The following is a 12,391-nucleotide window of genomic DNA, read 5'->3' as shown; positions in this document are numbered from 1 at the left end:
TTTGGCATCATGTTGAAGAAAAAGGTAGAGAATTTTTAAAGAGCTATACAATCCAAAGGAATTTTCTCTTAAGTTTATTCTTCCTTTAAAAATCTCTGAAAATTTTGTTTTCTCCTTATCTTTTTCTGCCATCACTAATGCAGAGTGGTATCCAAAGTTCTTAATATGAAATTTATTAAAATATTTCTCATTTTCAGCACTTAACACTATTTGGTATATGGGGTTAAATTGGGCAAGGAATGTAGACTCTGTGTAATTAGATTTTATATTTAAAGTCATTGGGAATAGTGAGGACAGTTTATGAATGTTATATTGGAATAGGTTTATTATTTCTATTATGAAATTTATTAATGATGAATTTGCAACATACCACAGAAAACAAAGTATCCATAAGTACTGTAACATATTGACCACTAAAATCTGTGTTAAGATTACCTTGGTTTCTTGGAAGAGATTGTAAAGAATTCTTATCTAGTGATTCAGTCTAGCCAATACTGAGGATTTTATTGGTAGTTCAGACATCTGTAGTCTGAAGCAAGAGTAAAGACTTAAGATTTTTGAGACCATTCCTACTCACATAAGTGAAGAAATCCCCATCTGATGGGAATCTAAATATTTACATTGATATTGTGAAAGCAAACTAAGGTTTTTAAGAAGACTGCTGAGACTAGGTGCTTTGCTTCCCTTCATTAAATATCTTTCTGTGGCATTTAAGAACAAAAACCTAGAAACATGGTAATTAAATTACTGAGTTATGAAGCTTTGCTTTTCAAGTAGGAAAACATGTTAGCAATATTGAGTTTAGGAGTTGATTGAGATACATCTGACTTCACTAGTTTGGTCGTTCCATTTATTAAAGATAGTTATCAAGAACCTTTTGACTTTAAGGATCCCAAAGAAATCCTTGCTGTTTTTGAAAAAAATTAGCCAACATTATTTTCATTCAGTGATACTGAATGTGTATGAATTATTTAGTGAGTAATCCCAGTAAATTTTGTGCTATGGCCTTTGCCTTTTGCTGGTTCAGATTTCTATTCTCTCAAGCATATTGAAGGTCAAGAAGTATCATATTTAGCATGTGAGTCCTCAAAGGAAAAGCAGAGTTCAGAATCCAAGAGAATTTTCTGCTCTGTGTGTTATGTTTATATGTCTTGAATTAAGCAGAAAGCATGACTTTATCCCGTTCTTTCAAGACGTAATCAAGATTGAGGCACAAGTAGCCTAATTCATTACTGGCCTGCAATATCAATTGCTGTCTCTTTGAGGGGGAAATTGGCAGCAAGCAACATGTATCAGGATGCAGGTTTTTTTGTGGGCCTATAGCTTTGTCCATGTAATTTAAGTGGTTGCCTGACATTCCAGTGGTCCCTGGAGATAATAGTGGCTGACAGTATTGGCCAGACAAGGTCAGCGTCTTGAAGGTTTGGTGCTTCGTCTACAGATATTTACTAATTGCACAGGCCATAGTGCTACAACTTATACTCTGTCTTCCAAGAGTTTTCTGTATGAAACTAAGACTCTGATACGGATAGACCTTCAGATGTTTTCTGTTGGCTAACTTGTCATTCTTATGTAGCTTATTGCAGTTTTCCATAGCCTGCTTTCATACTTCAGCTTAATTAAGTACTTCTTAATTCTGAACACTTTTTTAAATGAAAGAAAGGAAGTTAATTCATTGTACACCAAAGGAAAAGGCAAAAATCGTCTTAATCACTTATCCCTTTATTTCTTCATCTCTGATTTCATACTCTCTTGGATTTAAGTCTACTTTCCTTTGAAAAGGTGTGGCTATTTTGATTGTGATTTTAATTCTGAACCCTAGCTAAGTTCTGCAGGTCACCATCTTTCCTCTTCTGGGGAGAGCTGAAGGAGTAAGTTGAATTTCTGGCTACTATACTATGCTCTATGTCAGCCATGTCAGCTGCAGGCTATCACCAGGACTCAAACTTTTATGGGATCCCTGCCATCTCATTCATTCTTTAAGAGGCTTTTATGACTTTGCCTAAGACCCAGGCATAAGAGAAGAGTGCTCAATTATTTTGTACTATTGAGGGAGACAAGGGTAATAAATCAGCATTTCTCTAGGTGGTGAGGTTCTTGCAGTCACAGGAAATTGTGTTTTTTTGTGTGATACATTTTGAGGTAACTTCATGCAACTTCCTAACACTGGCTTTTGACACCAACCAGAGGAATAGCAGATTACTATATCCTAACACTAATGGGAGATAACCCTAAGAAACTTTAAGAGCTGTCTTCTCCACAGTGAAATCAAGCAGTTAAGCAGCATACTGTGGAAATAGTAGATATATTCTCATTTGGTTGATTAACCACATTTAAATTGAGAAAGTAAAATTCAAAAAAAGCCATGTATGGGACTTTTCTGGTGGTCCAGAGGTTAAAGACTGTGTTCCCACTGCAGCGGGTGAGGATTCAACCCCTGGTCAGGAAATAAAACCCTACATGTCGCACCAACCAAAAAAAAAAAAGCCATGTATGTGAGCTTTGGGAAGACTCATACAGTTAGTTTTAAAAGGCTCCCTGGAAGAAATATACTTTCAGTAGCAGCGTCTATGAAATTAAGGGGGGAAAATTGCTACAGTGGACTCAGGATGGACTTCCAAGAAAACTCCTGAATTGGATAAGTTTCCTTAGTAGTTGGTAAATCCTCGCAACCCTTTGAGGACTACGGGTAGAACTGGCCATCCCACAGCCAGCTGGCTCCAAGGGCTTCCTGAGCCAGAAGAAAAAGACATTGAATCGGTCCAGCAATTAGTGCTGAAAAGCACAAAGCTGTTGTGCATGGCTCACCCTACGTTGTTTATTAGTTTAAGTGGCTCCAAAGCAGTTGCCAGAACTTGGCCAGAGTACCTATGAGCATTACAGAGCTGCATCAAAATGGCTTTGTCAAAATATGCAGAAAAGCACAACCATCATCCTGTCCTCATCTGGGATGGTGGTCAAGATGAACACATTATTTACATTATTTGAGGGGGAATATGCTAAAGTTTCATGGCTAACTTTTAGATTGAGTCAATATTCCCACATCAAGATGACTAAGTTAAAACAACGGTATCAAAAAACCCCTGGCGTCAAATGCTGTGTCAGAATGTCTTTGTCATATTCAATATCAAACATGGTTGAGCAGAGACTGTATCTGGATTCCTTCCTCTGTTCAGGGCCTTTTAGAGAAGGAGCTGACTTGAGGCTGTCGTTGTTACTGTGTGCTAATGGAGGATTCACAAATTTATAGGATGGGCTAGGGTAGGGAGGGTAGGGAGAATAAAACCATTTGTATAGAGAAGTGGAGTTGATTGAGCCCTGTGCTGGGAGAAATATCAATAACCTCAGATATGCAGATGACACCACCCTTATGGCAAAAAGTGAAGAAGAACTAAAGAGCCTCTTGATGAAAGTGAAAGAGGAGAGTGAAAAAGTTGGCTTAAAGCTCAACATTCAGAAAACTAAGATCATGGCATTTGGTCCCATCACTTCATGGCAAATAGATGGGGAAACAGTGGAAACAGTGGCTGACTTGATTTTTCTGGGCTCCAAAATCACTGCAGATGGTGATTGCAGCCATGAAATTAAAAGATGCTTACTCCTTATGACCAACCTAGACAGCATATTGAAAAGCAGAGACATTACTTTGTCAACAAAGGTCAATCTAGTCAAAGCTATGGTTTTTCCAGTGGTCATGTATGGATGTGAGTGTTGGACTGTGAAGAAAGCTGAGCACCGAAGAATTGATGCTTTTGAACTGTGGTGTTGGAGAAGACTCTTGAGAGTCACTTGAACTGCAAGGAGATCCAACCAGTCCATCGTAAAGGAGATCAATCCTGGGTGTTCATTGGAAGGACTGATGCTGAAGCTGAAACTCCAATACTTTGGCCACCTGATGCAACGAGCTGACTCATTGGAAAAGACCCTGATGCTGGGAAAGATTGAGGGCGGGAGGAAAGGGGAACGACAGAGGATGAGATGGTTGGATGGCATCACCGACTCGATGGACGTGGGTTTGGGTAGACTCCGGGAGTTGGTGATGGACAGGGAGGCCTGGCATGCTGCAGTTCATGGGGTCACAGAGAGTCAGACACAACTGAGCAACTGAACTGAACTGAACTACTTCATACATGTTGGCTTTTGTAGGAACTTACTTATTCCACCCATAATCACTCCTACCAACCACCAATTCTTAATCTGTCAAGAAGTCTTCCTGATCATAAATCTCATTCCCACTCCTCTCCATGAGTGTTTTGTTAATGAAAATGGGTTTCAGCTGTTAAGGTGATGCCCTTAACACCATCTGTCTATTTACTTTTAACTTTTAGTAATTTCATGATGTTTCTGAGTTTAGATTGTGTCTTTGACTTAAGAAAGCAGCCATTTTATAGTCATCAGCTAAATCATTCTTTTATATGATAATACACAAATTATGGCCAGTTGCTAAAATAATAGATGCAACAGGAGGCATTATTACAGTGTGTGATTACATTCATGCAAGGATCTGCCATCTTCATTGAGTTAATTGATCACATAGCAAGCCAAATGTCAGAGATGCTAACCCTGTGACTGAGATCAGAGAGTCAGTTAAAAATCTGGTCATCCGTTCCTTCAAAACATCTTTGAGGCAGACTTGTTAGGAATACAGTATACAGCCCCTGGTTTCTAAACTGTCTTCTGTTTCTGTAGAGTGCTTTTAATTATGGAGAACCTTTTTACCGCTGATCTAATTTTGTTTTCCCAACAAGGCAGGTTGCGATGATTCACTTACCAACCTGTTTCATGGGTGATTAAACTGAGGTCCAAGGAGCCCAAGTCAGCTGCCCCATGATCTTTACAGCTTGATAGTTGTGAGTCTGGAGCTGGAGCCCAGACCTCTGGACCTGGTCACATCTGCTCCTGTCTCTCTAGTAGTCCCTGCTGCCCTGTTCTTAAGCCCAGTTTTGAAGTGTGACTCTAATAGCTTACCAGACTTCCTCTGTCACTAGCCCATTACCCTCATTTATCTTCTCTATTGCACATATGCACAATTTATGAAGTTTTCTCAGTGTACTTCCTGTTGATCTGTGCTAGATTACAAGTGCCAGGAGAGCAGAAAAGTTGTCTGTCTTGTCATCTCTCTTTTCTTTTCCAGGACCTGCACATTGTTGTCACTCAGTAATTATCATTATATAATAGTTCTTGATAAATGGAGTCTTAGGGAAAGAAGTCTCTAAAAGGTCTTAGTTGTATTTCTTTATTCTCTTAACTAACTTGGCACAGAGTATATTCTTAATAGATTTTATTATTAATACATTTTATTGGTATTGAAAGAAGGAAGGTGTCTTCCTCAATGCCCCCTGCCCCCAGTTACTTAGAAGCAGAATTAGGCCCAGAACCAGCTCCCATTGCTTAACACCAGTATGCTATTATCCCCGTCATTACTGTCAAGGACTTGGGAAAGCAAGCAATTCATCTTGTGATGCACCAGAACCTATAGTTTTTAATAGATTTTATTCATGTGCTTCAATTTTAGTCAATGTCTTTTAAACCATTTTTTTTTTAAACCAATGCTGGACTTCCCTGATGGCTCAGTGCCAATACAGGGGATATGGGTTCAATCCCTGGTCTGGGAAGATCCCACATGCCATGGAGGAACAAAGCCCATGTGCCACAGCTACTGAGCCTGTGCTCTAAAGTCCAGGAACCACAACTACTGAGCCCTTGTGCTGCAACTCCTGGAGCCCGCATATCCTAGAGCCTGTGCTTAGCAACAAGAGAAGCCACCACAATGAGAAGCTCACTCATCGCAACTAGAGAGTAGCCCCTGCTTGCCACAGCTAGAGAAAAGCCTGTGCAGCAATGAAGACCTAGAACAGCCAATAAATAAATAAAATTATCAATAAAACTCTTGAAAAATAGAAAAAAAAAATGCCTCAGACTCCAGAAATTCTGATTTAAGGGTTCCCCAGGTGAATCTAAACCAGTGGTTCTCAAACTTTCAAATGTATCAGAAGCATTTGGAAAGCTTATTAAACCCAGATTGCTGGCCCATACCCAGAATTTCTGTGGTTCAGTCTATTTGAGGTATGGTCCAAGAATTTGTATTTCTTTTAAAGTTCCAGGTGATGCTGGTATAGGTACTCTGAGAACCAGTGTGCTAAACAGAGTGGCCAGAGGCAGTACTGGAAATCCCCAGCCTTGCTTCTCTACAGGCAAGGGACTACGTGTTCTTGGTATTTGTTTCCGTAATGCCTAGCATGGCGCTCAATGTGTGATGAATTGACAAACTGATAACAACCTTAATGGAAGCTTACAGATCAAACATTTGCCTAGCCTGCCATCTGAAGCTCATGGGTTTAGGGGAGAGAAATACTTTGAGAAAATCACAAATGGTCCCCCACTAAAGAAGCTGTCAAATGAATGCCAGCTTGACATAGTGGAGCTGCCTTCATCTCACTTAGCAGCTGTCACTGTCTTGAAAGTTAAGGTGAAAAAACAAAAACAAAAGGTGAGCCCAGGAGGCCTCTGTCACTTTCTTTAGCCTAAAGAAAAATGGAGTAGCTATGTTTAGTGTGGGCTTACAGGCAGAGCAAGGGCACCAGAAGCAACATAAGGAAGACTTTTGAAAGTCAGAGCCACCCAGCAGTTAACTGATCTGCTTGAGAATTTGATGAGTTTCCCATCACTGGAGGAAGCAGAGCCTAGGAGCCTGCTCTGCAGGATGCTTTAGATTCTTCTAGCCCAGCAATGTATTCACAGACCATCCTGTTCAAGTTGTAATCTCAGTCTGAAGTCCACCTGAACCCCAACCACATTCTCTGATCTCTCCTGAAACCCAGGACACAGAACAGCTCTCTGTCCATAGAAGTGGAGAGGAGAAACTGAGAAATGAGACTCCGCCTTCACATAAGAACTCAAAGCAAAGTTTCCCTAAACTTCTATTTCTGTCTCCCAGGGCCCCTTCTCAGCACCTGGGATAGGTATTCAATGACGTTTGCTAATGGTAATACTGCTGGTGGTCAGGAGGTGCCTGGTTTGCATTGGAGGAGAGAAGTGTGTTCCAAGAGAGGGAAAGAAACAGCACTAGCAAAAGGATGGCAGTGAGACTGCTCGAGGGGCAGGGGAGACCGTGTTCCAAACAACAGGAGACGGGAATATGCAAGGAGAAGGCGGGGAAATAACAATGAACAAGCCATAAAAAAACTAAAAGAATATAGATTTGTCCTGTGTCTGTTCTGCTGCATCCAGACCAGAACCTGGATAGCTGCTAGGCTGGACGAGCTGGTGTGACAAACGCTTCTCAGATTTTGGAGGCTGTACTTTTCCTCCCCTCAGCCCTCCTCTTTATTCTTCTCTTTCTCCTCCTCACTGTAAGCTGTCCCTTGAGTTCTATTCTGAACTCTTAATGGTTTTTCCATCTCGCTGGGGACAGTGTGCAAACCCTCCTTGGCTTGGCCTGGGTTGGGGCTGGGCCCAATGCCGATTCAGGCAAGCCGGAGAGAGGAGGTGGCTCCCAGCAATAAGCAGCCCACAGAATTGTGTCTGTTATTTAAGAAAAAGTTTCTGGGTTTTCGGCTAATTGCAAAAATACATAATGGATGCTTTTTGCATCTGCTAGTTATTCTCAAACAGGCCTGCATCCAAGAGCAAACTTTAAACAAACAATAAGATTATGGAGCTTAACTATTTCAATGTGTGACAGAAAAGAAAGCCAAGGCCCCCAAATTTGCGTTAACACACATGCTCTCAGACGCGAGCAATGGGACAACAGATACATATACAAATATACAGATGCACACCCTGGCATCAGCACACACAAATGCCTGCTTGGGTACTAGTACATACACGCATGCAAAAATAAAAACGTGCCCAATCACAGGCATCAGCACACATACTCAGACACAGACAAATGCACTTGCATGTACTCATATGGCCTTCCTTGGTGACTCAGATGCAATGCAGGAGACCCAGGTTCGATCCCTGGGGTCGGGAATATCCCCTGGAGAAGAGCATGGCTACCCACTCTAGTATTCTTCCCTGGAGAATTCCATGGACAGAGGAGCCTGGCGGATTCTATGGTCCATGGGTTGCAAAGAGTCATGTATATACCTACAGAGTTGGGCAACACAAGCACACAGACACACAACCCCAGATACTAATGCAACAGGTGGCTTTCCAAGGTGGGTGAGTGGGTCCTCCCTGTCCAGAGGTAAGTGAAATACTCTGCTGGGCACCGGCTATGCCTGGCTGTTATCAGGTGTAGTTATTCAGTGTGGCCACCAAGGGGCACCCAGGATCCATACTGCATCCACTTTTTTTGCTGGTAGTGTTCCCAGTCAGTTTTTTTTATACCTACAAGCCTGCACCTTCCTGTATTCATTCTCACCTTGTCCCTGTCTCGAACCATGGAAACAAGCACATGTCTCCTTCCCTCCTCCCTCCTAGCTGAAAGCATACTTCAGAACCCCCTGCGCAGTCCTCAGAGTGCTCTTTGGAGAATTGGATCTGTCAGGTCTTGATCATAATGTGACCTCTATCAAAACTTCTCTCCCAGGGGCACCTGTCAAAATCCCACCTACTTTTCAAAGTCTACTTCAGCATCTGCCTGCGTAGGACAGCCAGAGTTAACCATGTGTGTTAAAATAATTGAACGGATGAGTTGATGCCCCGCTCACACCTGACTCTGCCTCTTCCACTGACTTCAGCTGGAGAGGTCGCTCACCAGCTAGCACCTGCCTCCAGGCTTTTTGTGTGCTTTTATGGAACAGATCCCAGCATCAAAACGCGGTGAAGGCAGAAAGAACCCAGATGTCATGAAGTCAACCCTTTCCAGCACCCCCTGACAGGTAGCTACCCTAGTAATAGAACTTACCCTTCCCTAAGCAGCCCCTGTCACTGGTTCTAGAAAGTTCCTCTGTTCTTCTTCAATAAACATTCTCAGGACTCTTTCTTCATGACAGGGGCTATGGCAGGCTCCAGACAGACCGGGATTTTGCCCTTCAATGAATTAGCAGTCTCAGTTCAATTCAGCCACTCAGCTGTGTCTGACTCTTTCCAACCCCATGGACTGCAGCATGCCAGGCTTCCCTGTCCATCACCAACTCCCAGAGCTTACTCAAACTCATGTCCATCGAGTTGGTGATGCCATCCAACCATCTCATCCTCTGTCGTCTCCTTCTCCTCATGCTTTCAATCTTTCCCAGCATCAGGGTCTTTTCCAATGAGTCAGTTCTTTGCACATGGCCAAAGTACTGGAGTTTCAGCTTCAACATCAGTCCTTCCAATGAATATTCAGGACTGATTTCCTTTAGGGTGGACTGGTTGGATCTCCTTGCAGTTCAAGCGACTCTCAAGAGTCTTCTCCAACACCACAGTTCAAAAGCATCAGTTCTTTGGCGCTCAGCTTGCTTTATAGTCCAACTCTCACATCCATTCATAACTACCGGAAAAACCATAGCTTTGACTAGACAGACTTTTGTTGGCAAAGTAATGTCTCTGCTTTTTAATATGCTGTCTAGGTTTGTCATAGCTTTTCTTCCAAGGAATAAGCATCTTTTAATTTCATGGCTGCAGTTACCATCTGCAGTGATTTCGGAGCCCCCCCCCCCAAAATAAAGTCTGTCACTGTTTCCATTGTTTCCCCATCTATTTGCCATGAATTGATGGGACCGGATACCATGATCTTAGTTTTCTGAATGTTGAGTTTTAAGCCAACTTTTTCACTCTCCTCTTTCACTTTCAGCCAGAGGCTCTTTAGTTCTTCACTTTTTGCCATAAGGGTGGTGTCATCTGCATATCTGAGGTTATTGATATTTCTCCTGGCAATCTTGATTCCAGCTTGTGCCTCATCCAGCCCAGTGTTTCTTATGATGTACTCTGCATATAAGTTAAATAAGCAGGGTGACAATATACAGCCTTGACGTATTCCTTTCCCAAATTGGAACCAGTGTGTTGTTCCATGTCCAGTTCTAGTAACGGCTTTAATCAGTACAGTATGCGGCATGCAATAGTACAGTAAGTACAAAGTACAGGAGAGGATGTAATAAACTTTCCAGAGGCATGAGCTGGGGAGTCAGGGAAATATTTACAGAGGGGAGTGACAGCTGAACTGAGACTCACAGAATGAATAAGAACAATCATCATAGTTCTGTTTATTGATTGTTTACTGTGTTCATGACTGCTCATCTTCACAGAGGTGAAATTCTAATTCTAGCCCAGGTCTGCCTAGCTGCAGTCTGAGAGCCTGTGGGCTAAAACACTTCTTAGAACATAAATAAACTAAGAGTTTGGGGGAGGCAGGGAAGGGAAAGGCATGCCAGAGGTCTTCGTTTTGTATTGCTGCCTAATAAATCATTGCAAACTTGGTGAATTTAAATGTCACCCACTTGTTACCTCACAGTTGTATAGGTAAGAAATTTGGGTTCTCAGCTCACAGTATCACAAAGCTGAAATCAAGGTTTCATGTAGAAAATCAGGAAATAATCCACTTCCAGGCTTCCACACAAAGAAGTGTGGCCAAAGTCAATTCCTTGCAGTTGTAGGACTGAGATACCTGTTTTCTTGATGACCATTAGTCACGGGACACACATAGTGCGAGGCTATGCTCAGGTCCTTCCCACGTGCCCCTCCATTTTCCAGTCAGAAAAGACATACTCTTCCTCATGCTTCAAACTCCTGACTTCCTCTTCTGTCAGCTGCTGGTCTGTCGTCTTTAATGCTTTGTTTATAGATGCATCCCCAGACTCAGAAACTAATAAACTGCTGTGCACGTAGTTGTGCTACCATCATTCATGGAAGAGGTGGTGATTCCTGGAATGCGTATTCTTTCTTATGCCACTTTTTCCCTTCAGATTCCTAACTGCCTCTTAGCTCTCCCCCATACTTATCCGGTCTCTCTTTCACCCAGTCTCCTCTCTCCCCAGACTTCCTTCCAAGGCCTTCTAGTCTCGTGCTCTGTCGTGCTCTGCTAGTGTCCAAGCCTGCTGGATATCTGTCACTTCCCTTCACATATCCCTGCTGGATATCTGTCACTTCCCTTCTAAGTAACCCTGAGGAAGGGTGCATAGGACATAAAAATTCTGAATCCTGGCATCTCTCTCTCTGTCTTTACTATATCTGTATACTTGATGGTTCATACGACTCTATTCCTTCAGCACTTGGAGGTATTTCTCCACTAACTTCTACTATCCTGTGTTGCTGCTGAGAATTCTGAAGTCACTCTGATTACTATTCCTTTGTGATCTTTTTCCCTGTTTTTATTTTTCTCCCCTCTGAAAGGTTTTAGATCTCCTCTTTAAACCTGTGTTTTAAAGTTTCAGGATATGCTATCCGAGTGCAGACTGCTTTTTCACTCATTTTGGGGGCACATGTTGTGCTCTTTTAATATGGAGGCTTGGGGTTTCCTTGGTGGCTCAGTGGTAAAAAAAAAAAAATCCACCTGCCAAAGCAGGAGACATGGGTTAGATCCCGTGGAAGATCCCATATACTGTGGGAAAGTAAGCCCGTGTGCCACAACTACTGAGCCTGTGGTCTAGAGCCTGGGAGCCACAAGACTGAGCCCACATGTCACAGCTACTGAAACCCACGTGCCCTAGAGCCCATGTCTGCAACAAGAGAAGCCACTGCGATGAGAAGCCCACCCACTGCAACTTGAGAGTAGCCTTCACTCGCTGCAAGCACAGAAAAGCCTGTGCAGCAATGAAGACCCAGCACAGCGAAAAATAAATAAATAAAATTATAAAAAATATGGAGGTTTTGTGAACTTTGTTTATGGGAAATTTTCTTAGGTAACTTTTAAATAATTTCTCCATTTTTATCTGTTTTTGCTAGAATTCCTATCTGTTGGATTTTTAACTTCTTGTATTGGTCCTTTGTGTCTCATCTTTTCTCTCATATTTACTACCTCCTTATCTTTTTATTTCACTCTCTGAGAAGTTTCAACTTGAAAACATTGACACCTATTAAAATTTAAAATATATATTTAAGTTTTCAAGAGCTCTCTCTTGTACTCTGGTTGTTTCTTTTTTCTTCATACCATCTAGTTTTTATTTTATGGATATACTATCTCCTTGAATCTCCATGAGGATGCTATTAAGAGTGTGAAACTTTTTTTTTTTTTTTTAGTTCTTTTCTGCTCCCTGCATTACTTTCATTTCCTCTGGACTCGTGTTTGTCTTACTCTCAGTTTGGTGGCTTTCCTCAAATGTGTGGCAATCTTTGGCTATCCATTCACATTTACAATTGAAGTACTAAAGAGCTGCTGATTAGTCTGTATGTCTCAAGTTGATTGGGCAGTCGGTCAGTCTATAGCAGTGGACTTCCTCCACTCCCAACCCTGATGCTAGAACATGGGAACGTTAGATTGTTCCAGAAGCCCCCTGGTCTCCCCCTGGAGAGTAGACCCTGTTCT

This window comes from Bos indicus, chromosome 3 (assembly GCF_029378745.1).
Source record: "Bos indicus isolate NIAB-ARS_2022 breed Sahiwal x Tharparkar chromosome 3, NIAB-ARS_B.indTharparkar_mat_pri_1.0, whole genome shotgun sequence".
In the NCBI taxonomy this organism is placed as follows: domain Eukaryota; kingdom Metazoa; phylum Chordata; class Mammalia; order Artiodactyla; family Bovidae; genus Bos; species Bos indicus.
The sequence above is the reverse complement of the archived record's forward strand: the minus strand, read 5'-3'. Positions refer to the sequence as shown.